This window comes from Euphorbia lathyris, chromosome 4, assembly GCF_963576675.1.
Source record: "Euphorbia lathyris chromosome 4, ddEupLath1.1, whole genome shotgun sequence".
Classification (NCBI taxonomy): domain Eukaryota; kingdom Viridiplantae; phylum Streptophyta; class Magnoliopsida; order Malpighiales; family Euphorbiaceae; genus Euphorbia; species Euphorbia lathyris.
Genome location: NC_088913.1, coordinates 74,700,303 through 74,709,864, shown reverse-complemented (window position 1 = coordinate 74,709,864; position 9,562 = coordinate 74,700,303). Strand labels below are relative to the sequence as shown.

Sequence of the window (9,562 nt, the reverse complement as noted above, 5' to 3'; positions counted from 1 at the left end):
GTTAGTGGAGTTATCATCAAACTAAACTGGTCGAGATTGTTAGTGGGAGAATAACCATTTAATATTAAATAAAATGAAAGAAACTAAAAATAATAGATTAATAGATATTAAATAAATAAAATTAAAAATATAAGAAATTAAATTCAGAATTTACCTCAAGCTGGCACATCAGCATTTTATCTCCAGCTTAAATTAAAAATATAAGAAATTAAATTCAGAATTTACCTCAAGCTGACACATCAGCATTTTATCTCCAGCTTTTAGTAGATGTATAGATTATTCTCTATATATTATGATTTTACACTATAATTTAATAAATCTAAACTCCAATTCATAAATCATAAACCCTAGAAAATGTATTATAAACTTCTAATTTGTAAATTCTAATCTTTAAAATATATTAAAAATTCTAATTTTACTAGTTTGATATAATTCAAAATTATGACTTGATATAGTTATAAATAGTTTTTAAAAGATGAATTTTTGTGTGTAATTTTCCTGTTTTTGAAACGAAAGCCCAATTTTTTTTAAGGGTCAAATACATGAATATCATAATTAAGTACAAAATTACAAGTAAGTCATATTGCCAAACTTAATTCTTAATATGTCATTTTTTACATCATAGTTTAAAAATTCTAGACTCTAATTCATAAATTATAAATACTAGAAAATATATCGTAAACTTCTAATTTGTAAATTCTAATCCTTAAAATATATTAAAAATACTAATTTTACTAGTTTGACACAATTCAAAATTATGACTTAACATAGTTGTATTAATTATTAAAACATGAATTTCTGTGTAATGTTCCCTTTTTTTAAGGGTAAATAATTTATTAGTCCCCTACTTTTTACCTAACACACTGTTTAGTCCCCCTATTTTGGAAAACACATTATAAAATCCCTAACTTTTGTCAATATTAACCATTTGATCCTTTTGTCTAGTTTTTTTAGATTTGTAATCGTTATATTTTAGCATAAACAGATATATATAAACTAACAGAGTAACATGGTCAACTTGTACAGTAATGTGGTTGTCTTAAAAGCTAAGATATGTTCGGTTAAAAATCTAAAAAAATAGATAAAAGGATCACAAAGTTAATATTGGCAAAAAATAGGGACCTTAAAATGTGTTTTTCAAAATAGAAGGACTAAACAGTGTGTTAGGTAAAAACTGGGGACTAATAAATTATTTACCTTTTTTTTAATGATGAAAGCAAGCCCAGTTTTTTTTAAAACAAGAGATAAGCCCATTTATGCATTTACTTGATATTTCTTCCACATTCGAGAAAGATCATGTGTCTTCTTCATCTTCTTCTTCTTGAAGGATCAAGAGCTTTCTACCATTTACACATGGAAATCCTCCATCTTCTTCCCTTTCCTATAAATACCTCTTTCCCATCTCCACTCTCCAAACCAAAAAACAGATATATCAAAATATCCATTTTCAGCAAATCAAATAAACCATCCAAAAAATCAAAATGTCGATCATTCCGAGCATCTTCGGCGGCCGGAGAAGCAACATCTTCGATCCATTCTCTCTCTCAACATCTTCGATCCATTCTCTCTCGACGTCTGGGATCCCTTCCAGGACTTCCCGATGGCCTCCCTAGTCCCTCGATCGGAGCTATCGAACGACACAACGGCGTTTGCAAACACACGAATTGACTGGAAGGAGACACCGGAGGCTCACATATTCAAAGCAGACCTTCCAGGTTTGAAGAAAGAAGAAGTGAAAGTGGAGGTTGAAGAAGGTCAGGTTTTACAGATAAGCGGACAGAGAAGCAAAGAGAAAGAAGAGAAGAATGATAAGTGGCATAGAGTTGAAAGATCCAGTGGCAATTTCTTGAGGCGGTTTAGGCTGCCGGAAAATGCAAAGACCGATCAGTTAAAGGCAAGTATGGAGAATGGAGTATTGACAGTAACAGTGCCTAAAGAGGAAGTCAAGAAACCTCAAGTTAAGGCAATTGACATCTCCGGCTAATTAAGACTGCTTAATGTCCTGTACATGGGTTGTGTTAAGTAATAATGGGTTATGTTTTAATGGCTTCAATTTGGAGTTTCCTTATAATGTATCGTTGAGTGTCCCTTGGCTTTCTTAATAAAATCAAGAGCTTTTTTTTTCCCTAACCTTCTTCGTTTCTTCTTATGATTTTTAATTTTCTAGTGTTTTCAAAACATGAATTTTGATTTTAATTCGGTAGACTTACGGAAGAATTTGCATTTGTCAATTCAAAAATATTAGCATAATGAAAAAGAATTTGAAAGGATTAAAAAGGATGTTATCATAATGAAATGATGTTATGTAATGAAACAGCATACTCTTTAGAAAACGATGTACACTTTACAACTATTAACTTTTTTCTTTTTTTTTTTTACAATTTTTTTTTTTTTACATGAAACCTTGTATTACAAGGTAAAAGGCTATGCTTACTTGTTTTTGATAAAGTACCATTATTTGGTGTGTTTTCATCATTGGATGATGGGGTATAAAATTAATCCAATGGTGAAAACACAAAGTAAGACTTATTTTGTCAAAAACAAAGTAAGCATAGCCTTTTACCTTGTAATACAAGGTTTCATGTAAAAAAAAAAAAGTTAATAGTTGTAAAGTGTACATCGTTTTCTACTTTGTTAAAAACAAAATAATCATAGAAGGCACCGTATTACAAAGAAGAAAAAGTGACATGGGAAATCTTCAATAAGGATTTCCAAATGACTAAATCATGTGCTACTATATTTACTTGACGTCTCTCATACACGAATTCAATTGAGAGAAAAGCACGTGCAACTTCTAAAATGTCTTCAATAATTATTCCCAACCAGTTTGTTAAAGCAAAATCACCTTTAATCAATTGTATCGCAGAAACTGAGTAAAGAATCAGTATTGAATCCACAATCACGAACAATAATTAAAGAGTAAAGAATCACCATAATTAGTTCTCTATTTATCTAAAAATTATTACTCTTTACATTATCTAAAAATTATTTACTCTAATATTCCTACATATTTCACTATTTTGCTTCTTCATTTTCATTCTAAAGTTTTGAACTGCAAACAAAATTTTCTTTTTTAAAATTTTAAAAATTTTAATTTCAGAAACTACTATAATACATGTAATCTAGATTAATTATAATTATACAATCCATAAAAATAGGATTACTTCCAATTCATCTAAATACACCATTTGATATTGATGATGAAAAATTGATGATGAAAATAGGTAACATGAGGAAGCATAAATTCTTGAACCCAAGTTCAACTTTTTTATTGGATTTGAATGAACTATATGTGGAACATAATGTTAACATGAAAGACATGTATGCTCAGACGAATTCATACCACATATATGCTCAGACGAATTCATACCACAAATTTAAATACTGGTATGTACAAAACTTTTACACATTTATTCATTATTTTATTTTTAATAAATTTGTTTCCATTTTGAATTGGAATTGAACACTTGACAATACTAATATAAGAGAGATTTTTTTGAGAGACTAATACAGTGATGCATATTTATTATTTTTGTTTATTTAACAAAAGATTTTATTAATGAAATTATTCAACATGGGGAATTATCACAAGATATGAATCACACAAGTAAATCACAAGTTTTGGACAATAATATACGAATAGCAACATACAACAAGCTTTTAGAGATAAGCCTTGTTAAAAAGGGGGTCACTTAGTATTGTGGCATCACAATTTTCAGCTTCTGTGCGTACTATTCTTTTTTTTTATTAGAAGATGGAGGCAAGCGGAAGAGAATCCCACCGTCTGGCCCAGAATAAAAAGAAAAGAAAATTGTTCATCTCTTAAAATGAAAGGAAATTATAGCCGTAAGAGAATGCATATTGACTTAACTAAAATCAAAGAGATCTGATTGCATAAACGCACAACACAACACTTGGATCATTGGCTAGCTCTTTGAAGGTCAGTAAAAGCACCATAAGCTTCTAAAGGATGGAGCCAGACGACGACATACGAATGCAATAAAGCTTTTTTTTTAAAGGACGACAATAAAATATCAAGACTATAATTTTGCATATCAATATCAAGACTATAATTTTGCATATCAATGTTTGAAGGTAATAGCATACTGCATGATCCAATTTTTAAGGGAATGTATTGGAATGTATAATATGGTTCATATTGATGAGAAGTGGTTTTTTATATCAAAAAAGTCTGGAAAGTATTATTTGTTGCCAGACGAGGAAGAACCTATGCGCTCTTAGGTAAAGTTATGTTTTTAGCTGCTGTAACTCGCCCAAGGTTTGATGAAAATGGAAATGTAATATTTTCTGGAAAGATCGGTTTATTTCCTTTAGTGACCCAAGAACCAGCTAAAAGGACTAGTGCTAATAAGGTTGCGGGTACAATGGAGACAAAACTGATAACGTCAGTAAATAGGCAAGTTATAAGGCGTTATTTGATTGACAAAGTCCTTCCAGCTATAAGGGAAAAGTGGCCAAGAGATGACTTAAGAAATCCAATATACATTCAACAGGACAATGCAAGAACACATATTAACTCTAATGATGATGAATTTTGCATAGCAGCTAAACAAGATGGATGTGATATGCATTTAATGTGTTAACCTCCAAATTCTCCCGATTTGAGTATTTTAGATCTTGGATTCTTCAATGTTATTCAAGCTTTGCAACAACAGGAGAGGTCTGATAATATTGATGAATTGATTGGTATCGTTATAAAATGTTTCGAAGATTTTTTTCTAATGAGGTCTAATCACATATTTTTATCTTTGCAATGGTGTATGATAGAGATCATGAAGGCCAAAGGTTCAAACAAGTATAAGACTCCACACATTAACAAAGTGATGTTGGAATGTCAAGGCAATCTTCCTACTCAACTAAAATGTGATTCAGGATTGGTACAAGAAATTCTCAACTATATCTGAAATGTGTTGAAATATTGTGTTATGTTTTATATATAAATTAATTTAATTATTAATATGTCGTTTTCTTTATTGATTTAAATATTTACATTCATATATAAATAAAGAATACTATACGAATATGAACATGAACATGCAAAATAAAGTAAAGTGTTTATAATATCTTAAATGTGCATATAAAAATGTGGAACGTGAAAAATATCACATGATTAAATCTGGAATATGAAAAGTACCATAGAATATGAATAGTACCGTCACATGAAGGAATGACTAATAAAAGTCAGGAAGTTATATTTTTAGCATGCTCATATATACTTCTTATAATCATTTGTCTTCAAAACTTCTGCTCATTCCTCTGGAAATTTGTTCAAATCAAATCTAAGATCCGCTGATAAATTCAAGTCGAAATTGTGCTTTTTTTTTCACCAACAGAATTCAAGTTTGAGTCCAGTGACTTGAAGTCCATTTCTGCAACCTCTTTGCACTTTTTCATACTTTGCTCTTTCTCCATATTTTTTAGATAAAAAAGAAAAGATAAATTACATCAATGGTACCTGAACTATACGTCAATTCACACTTTGGTAACTAAAATACACTTTGTTATAAAAATATACCTCAAGTAAATGTGACTGGACAAGTTAATACAATTAACAGGTCATCACCGGTCAACACGAGAGTTTGACCTTTTTTATAAAATTGACCAAATTTTTTCCATTTCTTTCATTCTCTCTCTTCAATTTCTTTTTCTCTCTCTACACAACCATGAAACCGCTCTTCTCTCCTTCTCTTCATCTACTTCCTTACCATCTCAAACCTTTTTCATTTCAAAATCATTCCAGAAATTACAGAAACTCATTCCTTTCTCTTCACCCACCAATCTCTTCAATAACTCACTTTCTTTTGACTCCTTCAATTTCATATAATCGTCGTACTGGATTATTTTTCTTCGCCGACCACCACAGTAACCATTCATTATCCAGAATGAGCAGCGATGGATTTAAGAAACAGTCAAATCCAAGATGATATTTTCAGTTTTATCCTAAATAATTGAGACTTTATTTGTAAATCAGAACAAGGATGACATTGATCCAGGTCTCCATTAAAGCTGCTCGTGCCAACTGAACCGCCGGCGGGTATCGCCTTTTGCGAGGTTAACCCAATGTAGAAAAGGAAGGAAAAGAAGAAGGAGACAACAAAATGAGATGGAATGGAAACCACTTGCACGAAGAAAAAAAACAGAAACATGTTTCTGAGAACCAATGTTTAAACTACTACCGCTGCATATATTGAAGTCTGTATTTTACACCTGATTTGAAGATTCAATGCATAACAGAACCATTAGGAGGTTAATAGCAAATCTAAAATATGTAATCTATGGAAGGAGAGAAAACATTGAAGAGAGAGAGAGAGAGAGAGAGAGAGAGAGAGAGAGAGAGAGAATGAAATCGAAGAGATAGAGAGAGAGCGAATGAAATCAAAAAGAGAAAGAGAGTGAATGAGATGGTAGGGAAAAGTAAGGGTAATTTTATCTTTTTAGATTAGTTTAATATATAGTGGGTCCCAATTTTTATGTAAAACTGGTCAAATCTGTGTTGACCAATTAGTGACTGGCTAAACGCACTAAATTGTCCAGTCATCAGTACTTGAGGTATATTTTTGAGAGAAAATATAATTTAGGTACCAAAGTGTGAACTGAGATAAAAGTCAGGTAGCATTGGTGTAACTTACTCTAAAAAGAAATGAATATATTTTGTGTAAGTGTTAAAGAAATTTGTAATTGATGAATTTAAATAAACAGATGTCAAGTGATTGAATGTGTTGGAGATGCACTTCATGGGGCATAAGGAATGTGAAGGGGTTCATTGTTTCTAGCAAAAAAAATTCAAACACTAAATGATTTTTGATGCAATCTATAACATCATTAATTGAATTGATCATATGAGTTCGTAAATGATGAAGGGTAAAATTGGAAAAAATGACTAAATATTTTATTGATTTCCTAACATGACATCCTTTAAAAAAAATAAAAAATTGCATTTTGTGACATCCTTTCAAAAACGGAGGGAGTATGAGTGATACATTAAACGAGACACGACATTGGCAGTTAGCAGTTACGTATTGGTGACTAAAAAAACAAAATTTAGTTTTTTTAATCATATGGTTACCACGGTACATATGACTGAACTCATAACCATCATTAAAATCGCCGTAGCGATTTGACAATTATGTAAATCAGTAGCTAACGATTCATTTCACTCATACTTCAATAGAAGGAAGTGGAAGTGTCGAGATACTTCATCAATCAATACACACCTTATAACTTTATGGTCTCACTTTTGTGATAAAATGGAGTCTATGAATAAAAGTAATGAATTTTTGTTTGATAAATTTATATATAGAATTAAATAAATAAATAAACACTTACCCACTTTATCTTTTACTTTTTTATATATAAAAAAACACTTGCATTAACATTAAAAAATTACGATAATTTTGAATACCCACTTTATTTTTATCTTTTACTTTTACAAACTAAATTTTAGGACAAAATAAAAAAAAAAAACTCAATGGAAATAGAAATTTATAAAATGAACATAGATCTAAAATTACATTGCAATCATATAAAATGAATTTGGATTATATAGTTCGTAAATTGTCAAATTAAAGTTGTTTCAATTTAGAGAATTGTTTTTAAGGATTGTGTTTTATCGTTATGTAAGAATAATTATTTTATAATAAAAATGTCCTGATTTTAATCAAACTATCTTTAGTTAATAAGGAATAATTATTTTAAAATAAAAATGTCTTTGATTGTAATAAGAACTTAAATGTGTTTAGTAAATAAAATATAACACGGATCTTTATTTGCAAAATTTTATTAATCATTTCAATTCAATAATTTGATTAAGAATTAAGATTCTGATTAATTCAAAGTTTTACATAAAATCTATTTCGTTAAAAACTGTATCGACGGGCTACTTTTAAAAATTATCTCTGACCTATCCGAGCCTATTTTTCTAGGAAATCGTTTTTCATTTTCATCCTCAACATACATTCTTCAAATCCAATCCTTCATTTTGTTCAAAATATTGCTCAATAAATCTCGTTTTCATTCGTTTCTAGCTCCCAAAATACAGTTTTTCAATGACTATTTCGCTGAAATTGATCGGCAATTTAATTAATTAACTTGTGTTTTTCATCCAACATTCATTCACGCCTCCTCCAATTCATCAAATTAACATTATACTGTTTCATTATACTGTTGCATATGAGTAGCCAATCAACAATATCTGATATCCTCAGTTCGTGCCTCAACAACCAGTTTATTTTATTCAATTATGTCTTCAAACTCCAATGCAAAAGGGGCATTTTCTCACACCCATTTTTAATTATTTGTATTTTTAAACTTAATATATAGTTTAATTAAATTTTTATTCTATGGGTAGACTAATTAAATAATACTAGCTTATTAGTAATTATTTAAATTAAATTAAGTTTTATATTATTAATTGGGTGGTTTTCAAATTGGTGACCTTTTGGTCTTTAAAAAGGCCGAAGTCAGTTGAGAGAGCCGTTTTTCTGCGCAGGGCTTCTAGAAGTTAAACAAAGAAGTTAGTGGGCAAGTTAGGCTCTGTTCTTTATTACTGAAAAAAACTGAACTGAACTGAATGCTACTGAACTGAACTGAACTGAATGATACTGAATACTGAACTGAACTGAATTTAACTGAATGCTACTGAACTTAACTGAATGATACCGAACTTAACCGAATTTAATCGAACGTAACAATAATAATGATATTAGACTTTAAAATAATTTAATGATAATATTGGACATTAATAAGCTTATAATAATAATAATATTTCTACCAAAAAAAATAATATCAATAATAAATAAACATATTATTAAAGATTAAACTAAATTAAATATCAAATAAAATCTAGGCTCGATAAAATCCTATGACATTAAATAAAAATGAGTCTAATTTAAATTAAAAATATAAATTACATACAAACACAAATTTATATATAATTTAAAGCCTATGAAATTAAATACAAATTTTTATATGAATACACACTCTTAACTTTTTATTACAATTAAGTATTAAGGTACAAAAATACCTTTAACGTTTTGGGTCCGGGGTTATTTTACTCCTAACGTCTAAATATGAATTTTCATATGAATACAAAATCTTGACTCAATTTATCAATGTTAAGGGTAAAATTGCTATTGGCTTCTAATATTAGGGATAAAATTGCACTATTTGAGATATTAAGGTAGTTGAGCCAGTTAATTTTTTAGAGCATTGTAATGTAAACGTATTAATATAATATTTATTTACTTTTCGCAAAATTTGCAAATAAGTTGCACCAAATAATTATAATTATAATTATAATAAATAATGATAATATATATAATGACAAAGCATAAATTATATATAAATATAATTATAATGAAAATAGATAAATTAATATATAATAAATTATAATAATTATAATAAATTGCTGAAATTATAAATAAATAATGATAATAATAATAAATTATATATAAATAATAATAATATATAATAATAATAATAAATAATGATAAATTATTGAATACTGAAACTGAATACTGAACTGAACTGAACTGATTACTAC

The 9,562-nt window shown here is 28.9% G+C and overlaps 1 pseudogene; it reads left to right on the top strand.

Annotated features, from left to right (window-relative positions):
* The first annotated feature begins 1,359 nt into the window (after nt 1-1,359).
* LOC136225542 (17.8 kDa class I heat shock protein-like) lies at nt 1,360-2,130 on the top strand (annotated as a pseudogene).
* Nucleotides 2,131-9,562: the final 7,432 nt, after the last annotated feature.